Source organism: Phocoena sinus, unplaced genomic scaffold, assembly GCF_008692025.1.
Source record: "Phocoena sinus isolate mPhoSin1 unplaced genomic scaffold, mPhoSin1.pri scaffold_33_arrow_ctg1, whole genome shotgun sequence".
In the NCBI taxonomy this organism is placed as follows: domain Eukaryota; kingdom Metazoa; phylum Chordata; class Mammalia; order Artiodactyla; family Phocoenidae; genus Phocoena; species Phocoena sinus.
The window spans coordinates 228,756-248,881 of record NW_022605653.1 but is presented as its reverse complement, the minus strand read 5'-3'; the positions used below and the strand labels follow the sequence as shown (position 1 = coordinate 248,881).

The following is a 20,126-nucleotide window of genomic DNA, read 5'->3' as shown; positions in this document are numbered from 1 at the left end:
CACAGAGGCGCAGCCGCGACATAACATGCGGCGGCTCCCAGGCACAGTGACCCAGACCAGTGAGGAGCCGGAGCCACATCCTCCTTCAGAGCCAAACCGAACTGCTATGCCAGTGCCGTGACGCGAGGGCTCACGTTAGCAACCGCGCGGCCCGGCCCCGCAAAACGTCCCACCCGTTATTCATGACGTCATTAGTTACGCCACCGTTATTAGGCTCGTGCGGAGATCCAATCCGCGCCACCAGAGTGGGACTTTCTCCCACAGTCCACAGGGCGCAAGCCATCCTTCCCCTTGCAAAGGTGACAATTACCTCCTGCTGGGCCCTCTTCCCAAATCCGCCCTGCGCACCCGGGCCCCAAACAATGCGGCGGGATTTGGGCTGCTGACCCGAGTGGCCCCAAACTCCGGCAGCCCAGGGGTTGAGGGCTGTTGGGAATGATGCAGAGCTTCCCATGGAAACCAAAGGACCTGGCATTCTGGGAAATTCAAAAGTGCTAGTCCAGTTCTGACAATCTGAACTCTTCCTCCTCAAAGCTGAAGTCTGAGAGACATTCTTCCTCCCTTTGGCCAAACGGCTGACATGAAAAGTAGCTGACCTGCAAAATGAGCACCAGTTAGGGTGGCGGGAGGGGAACACTCCTTACAATTATGGTAAAATGTTGCCATTTCCTCCAAACTCTCAGTATTTACGTCTCATGATTCATTCACCATTCTATTATTAGGGGTTCACTACTGAATCAGTGATGACTCCAGAATTTCTGTAGGAGGGGTCTGGGGCAGGTGAGCAATTCATTCTGGGAAAGAGTTTAAAACCAAGTGAATGGCCCTTTACACTAGCATGGGAAAATGTCCCACATCTCACCTTGTATCAACAGAGCCATTAATCTAGAAAAAACTACAGTGTCACTTTTCAGAGGTCTACCCTGTGTGCACACATGGAGAAGATACTTAGAATGTTAAAGTCAGCATGTTAACTAACTTTCTTGAAATACTGTAACTAGCACTCAGTTTACTTTCTTCACAATCCTTTTCATAATCTGTTAATTTTACTCCTTTTTAATTTTCTGGTACACCTTTAACACCTAAACTCCAAGAGTGAAGGAGCTTCACCTTATTTCCAGTGCCTAGCACATGATGGTTTCTAAATGGAACTGATTCCAAGATTGGCCTCATTTAGGAGTGGATCTGTTGTTATAATCAGGTTTCCAGAATCTTTAGTATCAATATGGAACCCTTTCCTCTCACATTTCATAGGAAGCTAGACTTCTTAAAGCCCAAACATGGATACGTTTCAAGTTTCCTTGACTGATTTAAATTGAATTGAAATAATTATTTTGTACGGGAAAAACTTTCAAAAATTTTTCATTTTTCAGAACATAACCACCTTTTCTTTCTCTACTTTCTTCCCTTCAAAACAAACTTTGCAACATTGGGGTAAGTTAACTAATCAGAAATCTAGGCAAAAATTAAGCTCTCAATGGCATGAAACCCATTTTTTGCTCATTTTAAATAAAAATCCTATATGCAGTACATTAATGTTTTCTTTTCGAAATTACGTTGACAACTTAATCCCTAATTCGAGGTATCCATATAACTTCTTTACAGAAAGGTTCTTTGGCAAATTATTTAACACAAGATATATATGAGATCTGGGTAATACACCTTACTTGAAAGGCATGAATTGTTTTTAAACAGTGTAGCATAATCACACTTAAGACCATAGTTACTTTGTTCCCAAATCCTTGCAATTCAATTTGAGGGGAGTTCTACAGGCCTGTGTCTTCTCCTGTGTCCACAACCGTAGACATACACTGGTGGTCCTCAATGCTGCTCTCCAAATTTCAAATAAGGGGCCAGAGACAAGGCCCGGGACTTGGAAAAGTCCTAGAAATTCCCTGCCTCAAAAGCACTTTCAGATTTTCACCATTTCCTAAGGAAGACAGAACTTAGTAGATATGCTGAAGTCTTCCAATTCCTGCTGGTTGTTTTGAATTATGGCTACATTGGCTGTGTACCCCTTGAGCTTTTATCTCCACATACTTGAATTAAATCCTGTAGTTAGTTCCTCTTGGGTTCTAGCATCTGTGACCTCTGCACAGGATCTATATGTCACAGCTGTTTTACCACTTTCTGTAATAAAGTTAACAAGGATCAATTCAGAGGTTTTCTTGTTCTAAAACTTCCTATATACAATGGTAGCACCGAATAATTACACATACTTTTGACTTCTAAAAGCAGAAAATAAGAGCATTTTCCTAGAAGTTCCCTCATCTGACACTTCAGTTTTTATCATAATTATTTGTGAAAACATATATAAGAAGTATCAACTTTGGTTCAAAAATTTATGATCTTAGAAATGAGAACTAAGGAATAAGGACATAGAAATTAAAAGCTGTGGAAACAAAAATGTTCAATCAGAATACAATTAAATAGGAAGGCATTAGGTGGGAGTCAAAGTGAGTTCAAACCTGGGAGAGATACCACTGGACTATAATAGATACTTCCTATTAGAAGCAAGGCAAGTGCCTACTCCTTGGAACAAAAATTCTACTAGATAAAATGAACAAAGCTTTGGAGACAGGCACACAGAGAGAGAGCATTTGAACACTCTACTGGCAGAAACTGGCCCATGTACCCTTTGGACAATACAGCTTTCCTCGAGGGAAGGTAGAGCCACCAGGCTTTTTGGTCTAAGAAGTTTTGTGTACATATAAGAAGTACTTGGCATATTAGGCACAAACAACCCAGGCATTTAGTTTGGTTCTTAAATGTTGTTACCCAGAGTTGACAGCTGATGGAGATTCTGCCTGATGACCAGGGAAGTCAAACTTCACTGGAACGACTGCCCAGGCTGGAAGGCTAAGACCAATCCAGGGTCAACTCTTAGAAGCAAATAAGGTCTCTGACAACTTAGCTAGAATTTCTCAGTCTCTAAGCCTGCAGGACTGTGAAGCAGGGGAGCAATTCTGTTCCGGGAATCTACTAATCATAAAGTTTCCTTTGGGCACAGCCTGTGACAATCTAACCACTGTATAACTCGATAAAACACAATCAATGCTATTCAATAGCATGACCAGTTTCAAGGCTCACAAAAACGTAGCCGATTATTATATAAGAATCATATTCACCCAATATATCAGAAATAAACACTTCAACAAGAAAACAACGGTAATAATAATAGTCAATATATTGTGTCTGCTTACTATGTTTCAGGCATAGTTGTAAGCTTTTTACATTCATCATCTCATTTACTCTTATAATATCCCTCATTTAGTGGTAAGCTGAATTACTAACCCTATATGCAGATAAAGAAATTGCAACTTAGAGATATTAAATACCTTCAAATATCTCTGGCTAGAAAAACCTACAATTGCAACAACAAAAACAACAAAATTTAAGAGACAATGTTAGGACTCAAACACAGGTGTCCAAGGCTTATAATCACTACACGATTCTGTATAATAAGCAAGCAATTTAGGAAGAAGTGGATCAAACACTTCCTGTATGAACTGAGGCAAGTCATTCTACATCTAAACACTGGGGACAATAATATTTTCTGTTGTTCTTCTCATAAATGCCACAAAGAACAAATGTAAGACTGTTGCTGTGAAAGCATATGGTGAATGAAAGAATATGTAATATTTTAGATAACCATTATTTTCATCCAATTAACTCTTCAAGTAAGTTTACTTGCTCACTGAAACTGAAGCACTTCAACGACAATCAAAAAGGTCTTACCTGGGCTTCCCTGGTGGCGCAGTGGTTGAGAGTCCGCCTGCCGATGCAGGGGACACGGGTTCGTGCCCCGGTCTGGGAAGATCCCACATGCCGCGGAGCGGCTGGGCCCGTGAGCCATGGCCGCTGAGCCTGCGCGTCCGGAGCCTGTCCTCCGCAACGGGAGAGGCCACAACAGTGAGAGGCCCGCGTAACGCATAAAAAAAAAAAAAAAAAAAAAAAAAAAAAGGTCTTACCTAAAAGCACAATCAGCAATTTCTGAAATGCATGTGTCATAGTTTTCTGAATAGCAACCTTCTGGGTTATCTTCCTTTTCATAAAGAACAATAATGACCCTAAATCCAACCAAAACAGATGAATTTAAAATGCCTATATGAATAACTGATTTCTAGATTATATGTTTAAAACTAAAAATGCATCTGTGATTCTTAGATCATTACCTTAGTGATTAAAGGGCAGGCACAACACTGGGGTACAGGTGAATGTCTGTTGCAGGTATACCCTGGCATGGCACATGTTTACTGCTCAGATCTATTCTGGAAGTTCCTAAAATACTAGACAGGAAATGCAAACCAAAAACGTGGCAGAAATCTCATATTACTCACAGATTTCAAATGGACAAGCTGAGGCTGCACTGCTACAGACACTGCTCTACTCTGCGTAAGGGCTGGATTCATACAGTGAGATAGATTTGGTTGTAGTGCAGATGATCTGGCCTCTCCTCAACCATCACACACTCAGGTGGGTGGTGGAGCCTCCTCCACCCCATTCGCTAACAGCCCTGCCTCTGACTTAAAACCCTAAGCCCAAGTGCCATGGATTCTAGGAAAAAACTCAGTACTAATCGGAATCCCCTTTCTAGGAATCTACATTTACTTATTCTGCTCAGGCCCTTTTATAGGAGGCAAAGGACTGAACATTTACACAAGAGTTTATTTCAACCTTTAGACAATAATTTTGTTGGGATAACTGAAGGCCAGAAGATATGTGTATTTGAAGGACTATTTTAGCACAAAAATAATTATTAACCAAAAAAAAAAAATTCGTAACTAATTTTCCCTCCTCCTAAGCTTCTTGGCAGGCAGTGAGTTCCAAACTTCTAAAGATTAAGGTGCTGTCAGGTATTGCCTAAGATAAAAACCTATAGTGTCGGGCAGAATAATTCTGCCCAGGGCTTTAGTTGCTTAGAAAGGTGATGGTGTATCTGAAAAGTTGAGTTTCAGAAAGAAAGGAAAAAAGAGAAATCCCACTCCCTTACCTCCCCACACACACACACATACTGGAAAACAGACCTTCCACGAACTTATCCAAAGGTTCCTCAGCCATGCCAACTCCAGGACTCCAGCACTCTTGGGAGGACAACACCACCTCTAAAGCACAGCAGACCTTCAGGCTTTGCTTCTGAAGTGGTGTCACAATATCTGCATTTTCCCTTTCTTCAAGGTTAGAAAGATCCTGAAGCTGTTAGGATTTTGAATTAAAGGCTAGACTTCAACATATTCTGTTGTTAGAAATAAAAACTAAACTCCAGCAATCCCAGGAAATAGTTTAGGTATGCTACCCCTTCAAAATCAACTGAGACTTGCAAATGAATGACTAGATATGGACAACTATTTTTTATGATATACCATACAAATACTGGAGAAAGTTATGGACAGCACATCCAAGTTATTGAGTTTGTCACTAATTCTAGATGGCAGGCCAATGCTCAGATACTTCCATGTGGAAGCCTCCCACATTTCTTCCCCATAGCCCTGTTTTATTCTTCTCTGTAAAGTCTAGGAGTTCTATGTTGAAAGGAGTCTGGTTAGTCAAAGAAAGTCTACAGAGTTTACCTTGATGATCCTTTTTCACCACCAATGGAAACCAAAGAATTTATTTGCCAATTCTTGGAATCTGGAGCTGTTTAGGGCAAGTGTATTATGATGAACCTCCTTATGTCTGGCGCCGAAATGAACCTAAAGACATAAAAAACCTAAAAGTATCACAACCTTACATAGAGATTTATTTTGGATATACCTAAGATTTATCAATACCAATTCCATAGAGTGTTTGTGAAGATTAAGTAGGACATTTTAAGCAATGAGTTCACAGTGAACCCTAAATAAATGTTATTATTTTTAAGTCAGTACTTTTCTGCATCATTTCCAGGGCCCCTGATTAACCAGAAGGTTCCCTGACATCCGGTGGTGAAAGTGATGATGAAAGCATCCAACAAAGCCCAACTGAAGCCTATTATGGGCCTAGGGGTAAGCAAAGGAATGGACTGTTTTACTCAACTCATCCTGTAGGTCCTGCTTGAGAATATGACCTGAAGAGGAGACAAGATGGACCTGCCACTGAATTAGGACCTGGATCTGTAGCACCCCCTCCCCAAGTTACTAAGCCCTATTAGAAGAGGGAATATGTATACCTCTATAAATGTAAATGAAGCAACCAAAAGAATTAGAGATTCATCTGCATTAACAAGCTTCTTTGAGAGTGCAAATATTTCCAGTCTTAACTCTCTAAATAACCTACATATTACTGTGGATTTTATACATCATTACTTCTTTCTGAAACGTCTATTTCCATTTGAACAGGGTGTAGTATATAAATTTAGTCATAAAAATTCAAATAATACAAATAAAGTCAAAGCACTGTTCATTCTTTTTTGATTTGTTTGTGCATCTTCTTCTGTCACTAGTTTATGAGCTCCTTAAGTGCTTGAAGGAACCAAATATTATTCTTTCCTTGCTACCAGAAACAAGCATAGATCTTGTATTATAATAGAGGAGTGATGGTCTGTTGACTGAGTGAATGAATGAGTACATAAGAAAATGAAATTACTTTCTCCAACTGAAGCTGCCTGCAGGGAAGGAGAAATTAAGAGTAAGTTTTAAATGTTGAGTGTCACATGGGAGTCTAGGTCCTGTGTGACGAGTCATAATGGAGCTGTCCTGGACAATTACGAAGCTTCAGAAGGGCTCTGAGGCACTGGGTAGTAGAGACAGTTGACATCTAGGATAACCTTGCCACAGTTCTTGCTGGCAAACCTTTCCCTTCGTGCTACTGAGAAAAACTCAGATACATTAGGCCTTTCCTTCATTTTAAGATGCTATTCTCTTTTCTGTATTTATAAAAAACACAGGGGAAAAATGATAGGAAGATACCTGCCAATGAATAAAATAACACCTAATTGGAACTTCCGTGCTGGTGCAGTGGTTAAGATTCCGTTAACTCAATGCAGGGGGCCCAGGTTCGATCCCTGGTCAGGGAACTAGGTCTCACATGCATGCTGCAACTAAGAGTTCACACGTCACATTTAAGAAGCCTGCAAGCCACAAAAAAAAGGAGCCTGCCTGATGCAACTGGGGAGCCTACATGCCACCACTGGGGAGCCCTTGAGCCGCAACTAAGGAGCACGCCTGCTGCAACTGAGACCCAGTGTAAGCAAATAAATAAATAAATAAATAAATAAAATTTAAAAAGAACGCATAAGTAAAGTAGGGAAAAATTTCGGGGTTGTGGGTAGTAAACTAAGGCTCTGCATTAAATAAACAAATCTAATACAAATGCCCTTTCCTCTCAACTCTAGTGACTTGGAGAACATTTTCTTCATTACGCCATCAGTGACCGGGCTTTATGCTGTGAAAATCTCACAACCTATGCTTATGGAATGGTCTTAATGTCCAATATAAGAAAAGAACTCATTACTCAGAACTGATATCAAGTAACTGTTTCATAATCTTTCCAGGACCATTTGTAATATCTGAGTGGTACGTGAAATGGTCACAGTGTCCGCAAAGTAAAGAATGTCTGACACAAAATCATTTCAATCCCAGGGAGTACTGCCAGGATTGAAGAGGGTGTTAAACAGGGTAAAGAAGTGGGAGGTAGTGTACCTGGAGTCACATCTGAGGAGAGTTCTCAGATTCAATAAAGGTGAAATCAGTGAGTAAAGAAATATGGGTGAGAAGAGGCAGCAACGTCAGTAGGAAGTAGCCAGAGCAAGAAGCCAATCAGAGAAGACACACAATTAATTATAAACGGAAAGGTCTGGGAAGTCTAAGCCACACTCACTTATTCAGAGGAATTGTAAAGGTCCTTAACATAATGAAATGTTAATTCTGGGGAAGTAAATTTGGATGGCATGTTAATATGGAATAAGGTTTCTACAATGCATTAAAGAATATTTACCCATTTTCTGGAATCTGAAGTGAGTTTTTAATAGGCAGTTTGAGAGTGATGATGATGATGAAGCCTCCTTTATGTTACATCTGACAAAAGTTTGTCAAACTCGGGACTTCCCTGTTGGCACACTGGTTAAGAGCCAGGTTGCCAATGCAGGGGACACGAGTTCGATCCTTGTCTGGAAAAATCTCACATGCCGCAGAGCAACTAAGCCCGTCTGCCACAACTACTGAGCCTGTGCTCTAGAGCCCGTGAGGCACAACTACTGAATCCCGTGTGCCTAGAACCCGTGCTCCACAACAAGAGAAGCCGTCGCGATGAGAAGCCTATGCACCGCAACGAAGAGCAAACTCCGCTCGCCGCAGATAGAGAAAGCCGGCGCGCAGCAACAAGACCTAATGCAGCCAAAAATAAATAAATAAATTCATTAATTAATTAAAAAAATTTTTGTCAACTTCACACATTTAAAATCCACATAAATGTATATATAAGGAATATTCTTGTGAGGATTTCTTAAATTAAGGGGCAGCAGAAAATGACATGGGGTTTAACATCAGTTAAGTTTGGGTTTGGCCTCTAGTTTCCACATTTACTGATACGAAACTTAAGTAAGTCACTTAACCATCCTGAGTTCGAGTTTCTTCATCTAAAAACAGAGAAAGAAACAACTGGGGAACTGGGGGATCAGTGGAGCAGTGCATCTGAGAGCATTCTGTACACCACAGTGCTGTACAAAAGCTGGACGTTTCCCCCCCCCGCCCCGCCCCGGGACCTCAGTTCCCAGACCAGGGATTGAACCCAGACCCTCAGCAGTGAAAGTGCAGAGTACTAACCACTGGACCACCAGGGAATTCCTGATGGCCTATTAGTTTTAAATTCAGCACTTCATCCCAGTAGAGCGAGGAATTCCACATTTGGACCCACCTTCACTGGAGATGTATGAAAAAGCTGCTTCTGGTCGCATGCCTTTTGGGCTCTGTGGGCATCCCTTGCTGAATAAAACTTGATGATGGCAGAGAACCCAGGACCACCCGCTGCTGCGTTTGGGAAGACTCGGACGGAATACAGAAGGCCAAACTGGGAGAAGACTGTAAACAGAGAATGCTTTAGGGTGGTCTCACACTAAGTAAGTGCAGTAAATTTCAGGCCCAGAAAACCAACCCTCCCATTCCCTTGTATTCCCCCAGCCATTAGCCACAGGCAACTGTGGTGAGCCTGCAACTCCCAAACACTTCTCCTTTCATGAACAAGTTTCCTTCTGAAATCCTAAGCTTCGAGAAGCATTAGGAGGCAATACCTTCTGTTGGGGACTAACTCTCAAAGATCTATGGGGGTGAGCTGACTGCTCAGGTCGTCTCTAGAACTAAGATTCCTCTCAGCGGAGACCACAGGCAGATGAGGTACTGAAGCAGTACCCTGGGGCGCCCAGTTACAGGGGCGCGGGGCGGCTTCCTCCACCCTTCCCTCCGCTCCGGCTCGTCTCACTTGCAAGGCTTCGGCCGTGGGTCGAGAGCTCAGTTCCCACAGCAGCAAGGTTTTGTCAGCCCTGATATGTCAGCCCCGCATAAGGTACCAACTGCACCATCCCACCGTCACCGCACGTGCGCTGCTTGGGGCGCACCGTGCTTTTTAAATACTTAGTGCCAATAAATCTAATACATAGAAAAATAGTTGAAATCCCCTGAGTGTTTTGTGGATAGAAAAGCTTGAGATTCAGAGCAAGTTCAGAGCTTGACAGTCAAAGAATAAACTAGCTCTCCATTCCATTAGAAGGGCTAGGTAGCAGCTTCTGGTTATGGAATTCAAAACTCTCAGGTTCCCAATAGAACATAAAACAGCATCACTTGTACTCTTTATAAAACTGCAGAAACAAACAAAAATATATTTACACCTGTCCTATAAGACAAAGGGTACTTGAGATCTAATGTATATAAAATCAGTTTACAAACTGTGAGGCACTATATCAATAAGTTCACATTTGCAGAGAGCACAGCATAGGATATGTGGCCATTAATGTTAATTCCCTTCCCGCTTCCATTCCTTTATCTTGTTCCTTTATGTATGCGGATCAGTTACATTATTAAGCTAACAATGTAACTGAGCTATTATGAGCTTAATAATGGAACCAAGAATCTGATTTTTATCAAGGGGATAGTTCTTAGAAACGTAGGGAGCTGGAACTCTGAATGTATGAATTACAATAATGCAATTACATCATGAATTTTAAAACTTATCATCATTGATTAAAAATAAAAATATTAAATTAAAAATTTATTATCCCGCAATTGAGACTCACCACAATGTGTGACGTCTGTCAGGCATTCATTGTCACAATGCAGCTTGACTGTCTTTCAGACAACCTCAACACTATTTTTAAATTGGCAGAGGCAGCAGGCCATAAGGATAGCTAAGATCCTATAAATAGAAACACAGGTAATTAAATTTGTGGTAAAAGAGTTACTTGAGTAGGCAGAAGAGGTCGGCCAAGGTCACCACAGACCAGTGCAAAGAGGAGTTCTTGGGGCATATGGACTGCAGAACTGGATAGGGGCCGGTTGGCCAATTGCTGCTCTTGACTGTTGTAAATAAATATAGAGGAGGAGAGAGGCGCCCAACAGAAGGAGTAAGATGGTAGTAGATATAGTATGCCTAGAAAAAAGGGAATAGGGATTAGAATCAGGTGATACTGATCTGTAGTTTAAATCCGAATTATCTCCTTCCAAACCGAAAGCCTCACTTTGGGTTGAGAGTACACAGGAAGAAGGCAGACTTCTAAGAAGAGTCTGAATAAGACCGCTCCTTCTGATAATCCCTTTCTCAGTTCCTATTTGTGAGTAGTAATATATTAGAAATTATTCTAGTAATAAAAATGCATCGTGGTTAAACAATAACAGAGGTCGCTTTGGCCAAATCTGGACAAAAGGAACATTCCAATGAGTAACATTATCATTACAATAAGTTATCACATAGTTAATTGAAAAAAAAGCACATGAGTTCATAATGATACTCAAAATGAAGGTGGGGGGGCTCTTCTTTATAAAATAATGTCAGCTAATAAATGCTAAAGGAAAGATAGAATTAGGAAAGTGTCATTTTGCATCTATCAATGTAATAATCGATTCAGACAAGGATTATCATTGAGGCACAGTTGGGTGAAGAGTTGTTTGAAAGTAGGATCTTCACTGATCCCAAACTATCACCCCACATATTATTTTTCAATTACCAAGGGGAAAAATAACTTTACAATGGAGAGATATGGAAGATACCACCTTAATCAAGTGATCAAACTTAACACTGGGCCACCTGAAGTGATGAAGTATGAAGACTACATCACGTATATAGTATTCTTCCCCCAAAATTTACTTTGAATCTAATGAGGAAACGGACAAATCCAGATTGTGGGGCAATTTATAACACAACTGGCTTAGAGTCTTCAAAAATGCCAATGTCATAAAAGACCAAGAAAAAAAATAGCAGGGAAATATTGTAGATTAAAGGAAACAAAGACAAGACATGAAATGCCTAATCTTATTTGGACCCTGTATCAAAGCAAAACACACTTAAAGAATGTTATAGGATTCTGGCCAAGATGAAGTAACAAGGACCAATTTAACCTTCCACCTGAAGCAATGAAAAATAAGACAGACCATACGAAAAAAGAGTTTTCAAGAAACTGGACCTCAGGCAATAAAGTTCAGTAATCCCCATGAGATGGGAAATAAATGAAGTGATCCCTATAATTGCCCTAATTTACTTCTATGAGAGAGTTTCCAGGTCATGGTACAGTGAAGAGAAGTCCAGGCAGAGACTGCTGGGCTCCCTGACTGAGGAAATGGAGCTGCGAGTCTGGGAAAACCAAGGTAACTAGAGTTCAAAAAGCAGAGTATCAGTGACAAAAGAAGTGCACAGACAAAGAACTCTGGAGATATGCAGAGGAATCTCTTGAGAGTTCAACAAAGTATTTGTCAGTACATTTGTGTGAGGAATTACTTGAGGCCAGGAAAAGAACCATATGAAAGGATTAATAATAAGAATAACTGGATATCACACAGGGTTGTAGGAATAGTACCTGTTCTTACAAGTCAGACTGGAAAACCTCATGATACTGAGAAAGGACTTGTCTCAGTAGTTGCAAATAATGAGCTCCAGACTAAAGGCTACTTGGACTCCTATCCAACGAATCTTAAAAACTAGACCTAAAAGAATAAAATTGTTTTGAGTAACTAAATTTCACTCAAAACAAATCCCAAGCATTTTACATGAATATAAATATATACAGCACACAATAACTTAAAACTCACAATATCTGGGATCATATGAAAAATTGCCAACCATGCAAAGAAGTAGGAAAATATGACCCATAGTGAGGAGAAAAGGCAATCAATCAAAACTAACCCATAATCTATACAGATGTTACAACTGGCAGAAAAGAACATTTAAAAAGTTATTATACCTGAAGTAAAGTTATTATAACTGTATTTCATATGTTAAAAAACCTAGACTAAAAACTGAAAATGTTAAGTACAGGCACGGAAAAGGTAAAAGAGACCAAAATTGAGCTTCTAGAGATTAAAACAATGTCTAAATGAAAAAGATATTGAACGAGGTTAATGGCTGATTAGACACTGCAGAAGAAAGGGTCACTGAACATTAAGGCATAGTAATAGAAACTATCCAAAATGAAACAAAAAGAGTAACAAAACTAAACAACAACAAAACTTAATAGAGCATCAGTGAGCTGTGCAACAACTTCAAGTGGCTTAATACATGTGTACTTAGAGTCCATGAAGGAGAGAGAAATGCAAAAATTTGAAGAAATAATAGCCAAAATTTTTCCAAATTGGTAAACACTATAAAGCCACAAAGTCAAGAAGATAATGAACTTTAAGCATAAGAAACATGGACAAAACTACACCAAGGCACAAAAAATAATCAAATTGCTCAAAACCAACAATAAAGAGAAAAATTTAAAAGCAGCCAGAGGAAAAAACTATACACTACATACAGAGGAACAAAGATAACAATGATAGCAGAATTTTTGTTGGAAATAATGTAAATGAGAACACAGCAAAATAACATCTTTAAAGTAGTGAATTGAATTATATCAAGCTAGAATTCTATACGCAAATCTGTCAAAACAAAAGCAAAATAAAGACTATCTCAGACATTCAAAAGCTGAAAGAATTCATTACTAGTAGACTTTCACTTTAAGAAATGTTAAAAGAAGTATTTTCAAGCAGAAGGAAAATGACACCAGATTGGAATATGGATCTACACAGAAGATTAAGAATACAGGAATAGGGACTTCCCTGGTTGTTCAGTGTTTAAAAATCTGCCTGCCAATGCAGGGGGTCAAGGGTTCGATCCCTGTTCCGGGAAGATCCCACATCCCGCGGAGCAACTAAGCCTGTACATCACAACTACTGAGGCTGCATTCTAGAGCCTGTGTGCCACAACTACTGAAGCCCATGCACTTAGAGCCTGTGCTCTGCAACAAGAGAAGACTTCCAGTGAGAAGCTGGTGCACCGCAACAAAGAGTAGGCCCTGCTCGCTGCAACTGGAGAAAGCCCAGGCAAAGCAAAAAAGACACAACGCCGCAAAAAAATAAATTTAAAAAATACTTAAAAATTTTTTTAAAGGATTTTAGTCATTCAATATATGTCTCCAAACACAATGGAAATAAATTAGAAATTAACAAATCTGAAAAAGCTCCAAATATTTGGAAACTAAACAACACACTTCTGAGTAACTTTGTGGTCAAACAAGAAATCAAAAGGGAAATCAGAAACTATTTTGAACTCACTGGAACTGAAAACATAATATGTCAACATGTGGGATATTGCTAAATCTGTACTCAGCTTACTCAACTTCCACCTTAATCTGGGAAAACGAGAGCAAATTAATCACAGAGTAAGAGAAGAAATAACACAATAAAGATCAAAGTAGAAATAAATAAAATGGAAAACAGAAAAATACTATAGATATTAAAAGGATAGTAAGAGAATATATAGAATATACCAATAAATTCAAGATGAAATGGACAAATTCCTTGAAAGACAAACACTAGTAAAGTTTTTCAAGAATATAGATATTAGGGCCTCCCTGGTGGCACAGTGTTTGAGAGTCCGCCTGCCGATGCAGGGGACATGGGTTCGTGCCCCCATCTGTGAAGATCCCACATGCCACGGAGTGGCTAGTCCCGTGAGGCATGGCCGTTGAGCCTGCGCGACCGGAGCCTGTGCTCCGCAACAGATGAGGCCACAACAGTGAGAGGCCCGCGTACCGCAAAAAAAAAAAAAAAAAAGAATACAGCTATTAAAGAAATTGGATGTGCACTTTAAAACCTTCCAACAAAGAAATCTTCAAGTCCAGGTGGCTTAACTGATAAATTCTACTGAACATTTAAGGAATAAAATAATTTCAGTTCTACACAAACTGTACCAGAAAGTTGAAGACAACGGATTTCCCAACTAATTTATAAGGCCAACTTTCACTGTATCAAGATTACACAATGACACTGCAAGAAAACTATAGACCAATATCTCTCATGAACACAGGCAAAAATTCTTAACAAAATTTTAGCATATCAAATCCAATATTATATAAAAATATGATACATCATGACCAATTGTGTTTATCTCAAGAATGAAAGGTTGGTTTAATATTTGAAAATCAATTTACCCAACTTTGTACACTAAAAAATAAAAATAAGACATCTCTGGTGGGGCAGTGGTTAAGAATCCACCTGCCAGTGCAGGGGACATGGGTTTCAGCCCTGGTCCGGGAAGATCCCACATGCCACGGAGCAACTAAGTCCGTGCGCCACAACTAATGAACCTGCGCTCTAGAGCCTGTGAGACACACCTACTGAGCCCATGTGCCACAACTAGTGAAGCCCATTAACCTAGAGTTCATGCCCTGCAACAAGAGAAGCCACTGCAATGAGAAGCCTGCATACTGCAATGAAGAGTAGTCCCTGCTCACCACAACTAGAGAAAGCCTGTGTGCAGCAATGAAGACCCAATGCAGCCAAAAATAAATAAACAAATTAAGAAAACAAAAGAAGGGAAAAATCACATAATCATTACAATAGATGCAGGAAAACAATGCAAGAATCTAACATCCATTCCTTAATAAAGAAAAACACAGGCCTCAGTAGACTAGGAATGGAGGAGACTTCCTCAACTTGATAAATGACTTCTACAGAAAACATAACATCATCTTTTTTTTTTTTTTTTTTTTTTTTTTTGCGGTACATGGGCCTCTCACCGTTCTGGCCTCTCCCATTGCGGAGAACAGGCTCCGGACGCGCAGGCTCAGCGGCCATGGCCCACGGGCATGTGGGATCTTCCCAGAAGGGGGCACGAACCCGCATCCCCTGCATCAGCAGGCGGACTCTCAGCCACTGCGCCACCAGGGAAGCCCCCATAACATCATCTTTAATGGTGAAGGAGAAAGTACTTTCTCTCCAGGATCAGGACAAAAGCAAGGATGTCTACTCTCATTACTTCTATTTGACATTGCAGTGAAGGTTCTAGCCAGTGCAATAGGGCAACAAAAAAAAAGAGATATTCAGAATGGAAAGGAAGAAGTAGAACTATCTTTATTTGCAGATAACATGATTATGCAGAAAACCTAATAGAATCTACAAAATTGCTACTGGAACTAATAAATGAGTTTATCAAGTTTCAGGGTACAAGATCAACATTCAAAAAGATTAATTTATCTCAACAATCAGAGATCAAACTTTTAAAATACTACTTATAATAGAATCAAACATATAAAATACTTAGAATAAATCTGATAAAATATGGAAACACTTGCACACTGAAAACTATAAAATATTGCTGGGGGAAATTAAGGAAGACCTAAATAAATGGAGAGATATAATGTATTCATGGATCTGAAGATTCAATATTGATAAGGTATTAATTCTCCCCAAATTGATTTATAGATCAAAATCCCCATAGGCTTTTCTGTAAAAATAGGCAAGCTAATTCTAAATTTTATATGGAAATAAAATTTAGAATAACTAAAGTAACGGTGAAAAAGAACAAAGTTGAAGAACAGTAACTGATTTCAAGGCTTATGAAGCTACACTTCCAAGACAAGGTGATAGTCGTGTACAGAAACACAAAAAATCAAAGGAACAGAATAGAAAGTTCAGAAGTACAGAGATGTGGACAACTGACTTTCAGGTTCAAAGGCATTTGAGAGGAGAAACGATAGTCTTTTCAACAAATGATGCTGGAACAATTGAATATCCAGGTGCAACAAAAAAAAAACTTCCATCGATACCATATACAGAAATAAACTCAAATTGGTTCAAAGATCTAAATGTATAACACAAAACTATAAAACTTCTAGAGCAAAACAAGTGAAAAATTTTATGGCCTTGAGTTAGGCAAGATTTCTTAGATACAACACCAAAAGTGAAATACATAGAAGAAAAAAAATAGATAAATTAGCCACCATCAAAATTAAGAATTTCTGCCCTGCAAAAGACACTGAGAGAATGAAAAGATGAGTCCCAGAATAGGAGAAAATACTTAGCAACTTACACATTGGATAAAGGACTAATTTCAAGAATATATAAAGAACTCACAAACCTCCAGAAAAATATAGATAAAAGATTCAAAGATATACATATGGAAAATAAGCATATGAAAAGATGTTTGACAAGATTAATCATTAGGGATGCTAGAGTGAGAAAAAATTACACACCTATTGAACTATCTAAAATTAAAAATACTGAGCATACCAAGTGTTGGCCGCAACGTGAAGAAAATGCAACTCTCATACACTGCTGTTAGAGATGTAAAATGATCAAACCACTATGGAAAATAGGTATTTTTTAAAAAATAAAACATACACTTTCCAATGATCCAGCCATTCTACTTGCAGGTATTTACCCAAGAGAAATGGAAGTATACATCCATACAAAGACTTGTACACAAATATTCATAGCAACTTTATCTGTAATAGACAAAGACTGAAACAACTCACATGTCCATCAATGGTGAATAGATAAATTGGGGTACATCCGTATAATGGAATACTATTCAGCAATAAACAGAAACGAATTACTGATATATACAACAATATAGATGAAGACTTAAATAATCATGCTGAGCTTAGAAGCCAGTTAGAAAAAAGTATACACTGCATGACTTCATTTACATAAAATTCTAGAAAATGCAAACAGAAAGCAGATCAATGGTTGCATGGCGACTGGAAAGGGAAAGGAACGATAGGAAGCAATAATTACGAAGAAACGTTAAGAAACTTTCTGAGGTGATAGACATTTTGATTTTGGTGATGTCTTCATGGTGTGTATGTATGTGTGTGTGTGAATTACTGTATGTCAATTATACCTCAAAAAGATGTTAAAAGACCTATTATATGAGAGACACAATTGGGGAAAATTGAACAGCAACTCTTTATTAGGTAATATTATTGTGCAGGAATTTAATTTCTTCAATACTGTGTGTTAACAGTATTGTAGCTACATAGGGAATTTTTTGTTTTTTTTTTTGGTGCGGTACGCGGGCCTCTCACCATTGTGGCCTTTACCGTTGCGGAGCACAGGCTCCGGACGCAGAGGCTCAGCAGCCATGGCTCACGGGCCTAGCTGCTCCACGGCCTGTGGGATCTTCCCGGACCGGGGCATGAACCCGTGTCCCCTGCGACAGCAGGCGGACTCCCAACCACTGCGCCACCAGGGAAGCCCTGTGACAATCTTTTGAAAGTAACTGTGAACGAGTTTTAGGAGTACAGTACTAATTTATTTACAACATCAGATAGATCTGATTCTTTCACTACCTCTTTCTGTCATTTAAGAGGAACACAAATTCAAAAGGAACAAGTTGGTGCCTCTTCCATTACAAATATTTTCTAACCTACCACGCATTTTCTACTTCATCACCCCCGTCCCACACCTTGTTACCCTGCTGCATAGATGCTCGAATAGCTCTCATATATGTTTTGCCATCAACATCCATCTTTCTGCTTCCAGTATGAAAGTTTCTTGGGGAGAAAGTCCCTGCTCTGTGCGTCTTTGTATCCCCAGCACTCAGTACAGTGCTGACACACAGTGGGCATGGCACTCAGTGAACGTTTTTGAATGAATTCATTAATTTTTAAACCGTGATTTATTTATTTATTACCACAATGTATTTTCCCGTGCTGCCTACATAACTACAGTGAAACTCTGATTCTTATAAGGAACTCTTGCTGTTATAGGATGTTTAGGAAAGGTGGTGAGTTTAAGACGTTGTATTGTCGCTACTAAAACCTCCTGGTGAAGGGACCTCATGAGCCTGCTCTCCAGTGCGCTGGAAAAGAAAAACTGACCCTTGGTGCTATCTCCCCAAGGTAGGCATCAGCAAACTAACAAGGGAAAGGAAGGAGGGCGCTAAAGATAGGCATCTGCAGGAATTGCTAATCCAGCTCCAGACACAGCCTCAACACCTTCATTAACCCAAAATGTGTGAACTGTGTGAAACTGGATTTCTGAACCACAAGACAAGTAAGAGAGTCTTTTCCAAAGTCAGGTGTAGAAGAGCTCTTTTTTACCTTGAGTCTGAAATCACCTTCGGGCCATTGAACGTACCCTCTATCATTTCCTTGAGTCATGAGAAATCACAGAATTTTTGATCTGAAGGGGTGTACAACCCACACTTCCTATTGAAGAGTAGTCAGCAAAGAAAGTATATTGTATTAGGCTACAGCAATGTATTTTCTTTATATTTTTCACACTACAGCTGAACACAAACAACATTTTTCCATACCTCAAAGGTTCCTATTGGCCACAGATAATTCACTTCAGAGATATATGCTTTTTGAAAAATAATGTTCTGGGTGGCTGGGGAGAGCCATGTGGTGGGTGTACAGGAATTCTTTCTGCTTTACCATTTAAAAGAGCTAATAATGCTTGGGGAAGCACCCACACCTTTTTCTCTCTGAAGAATTCGGTGCTAAACTTAGTTCTTTGCAGCTCTGTGTTGCATACATTTTAAGCAGTTTGGAACATTGCACATGAGGAAGATTCAAAGTTAAATTCAAAAGTGGAACTTCATGGACTATTCACATACTGGAGAGGCATCAGTTGGATTCCATGACAATGCTAATTTGAGTATTTTTGCTTGGTGCCTTTTATTGCCCGTGCCAAAGATCAGTACCATGGAAAGCAGAGTGTTTCATATATATGAGTTAAACAAGTCTCTTGGCCTCTTTGTTCCTTAGTTTCCTCATTTGAAAAAATAAAATAAATGGCTCTCAAGACATGTTTTCCAGAATTCATACTGGTCTTACACCCAGCTAACCAATAACTGCATGATGTTTTTATACACAGTTTTTTACATGTATTCATCTTCTATTTCACTTACTACTTGTGGAAAAACTGCATTCCATGCCAGGCCTGGATGTTCCAAAGCTCAGTTCTGTGAGTAAATTGCAACCAAAATTTCTACAAAAAAAGACAGAAGCAAAAGAAGAATAAAAATATATATTCTTTCAGAACATTTATCCTTCGGCAATAATTCTAATTTATATATGATGAAACATAACATCACTACTCCATACAGTAAAGAAATCTCACTGTGGAAGATATTATGATTTATACTTCCATGATTATATATGTGGTGCATTAGACAGAAAATAGTAAATGTTCATTAAATACTTGTGTTAAGTGATCTTTATTTCTCTAGAAAGGCAGCACTCTTGCCATTTTTGGCTGGTTAATTCTTTGCTGTGGGAGGCTTCCTTGAACAGTTGGATGTTTAGTAGCATCTCTGACCTCTGTTCACTAGATGCCAGTAGCATATACAGTTCTGACAAGGAAATATATCTCCAGACACTACCAAATGTCACCTGACTGCAAAAATCACCCTGGTTGAGAACCATTGCTCCATAAAGATTCCTCTGATCTGTGTAATAATTCTCACACTAATCTTTGCTAGAGACAAAAAGGATTTGCTACATAATTTTAGTAGTAATTTATTCTTATTTCAAATTGAGTAACAAACTAATCTTATAAAAAATTAAGCTTTATAAAAATTCCAAATATACTGAAGTTATATTTGTAACTTACATAAACTGCAAAAAAGGTAGTGGTTCACATGTACGTCTTTCGATAGTCTGTATTTTACTGTAAGATAAATCTCTAGGAAATGTAAAAGGAAAATATTGCCTCAATTAGCTATTACATATCTAATTA

The 20,126-nt window shown here is 39.2% G+C and overlaps 2 pseudogenes; both read right to left on the bottom strand.

Annotated features, from left to right (window-relative positions):
* Window positions 1-365: 365 nt before the first annotated feature.
* Window positions 366-9,493, bottom strand: LOC116748298 (annotated as a pseudogene).
* A 268-nt stretch (window positions 9,494-9,761) lies between these two features.
* LOC116748295 overlaps window positions 9,762-20,126 on the bottom strand; it is a 75,057-nt pseudogene continuing 64,692 nt past the window's right edge.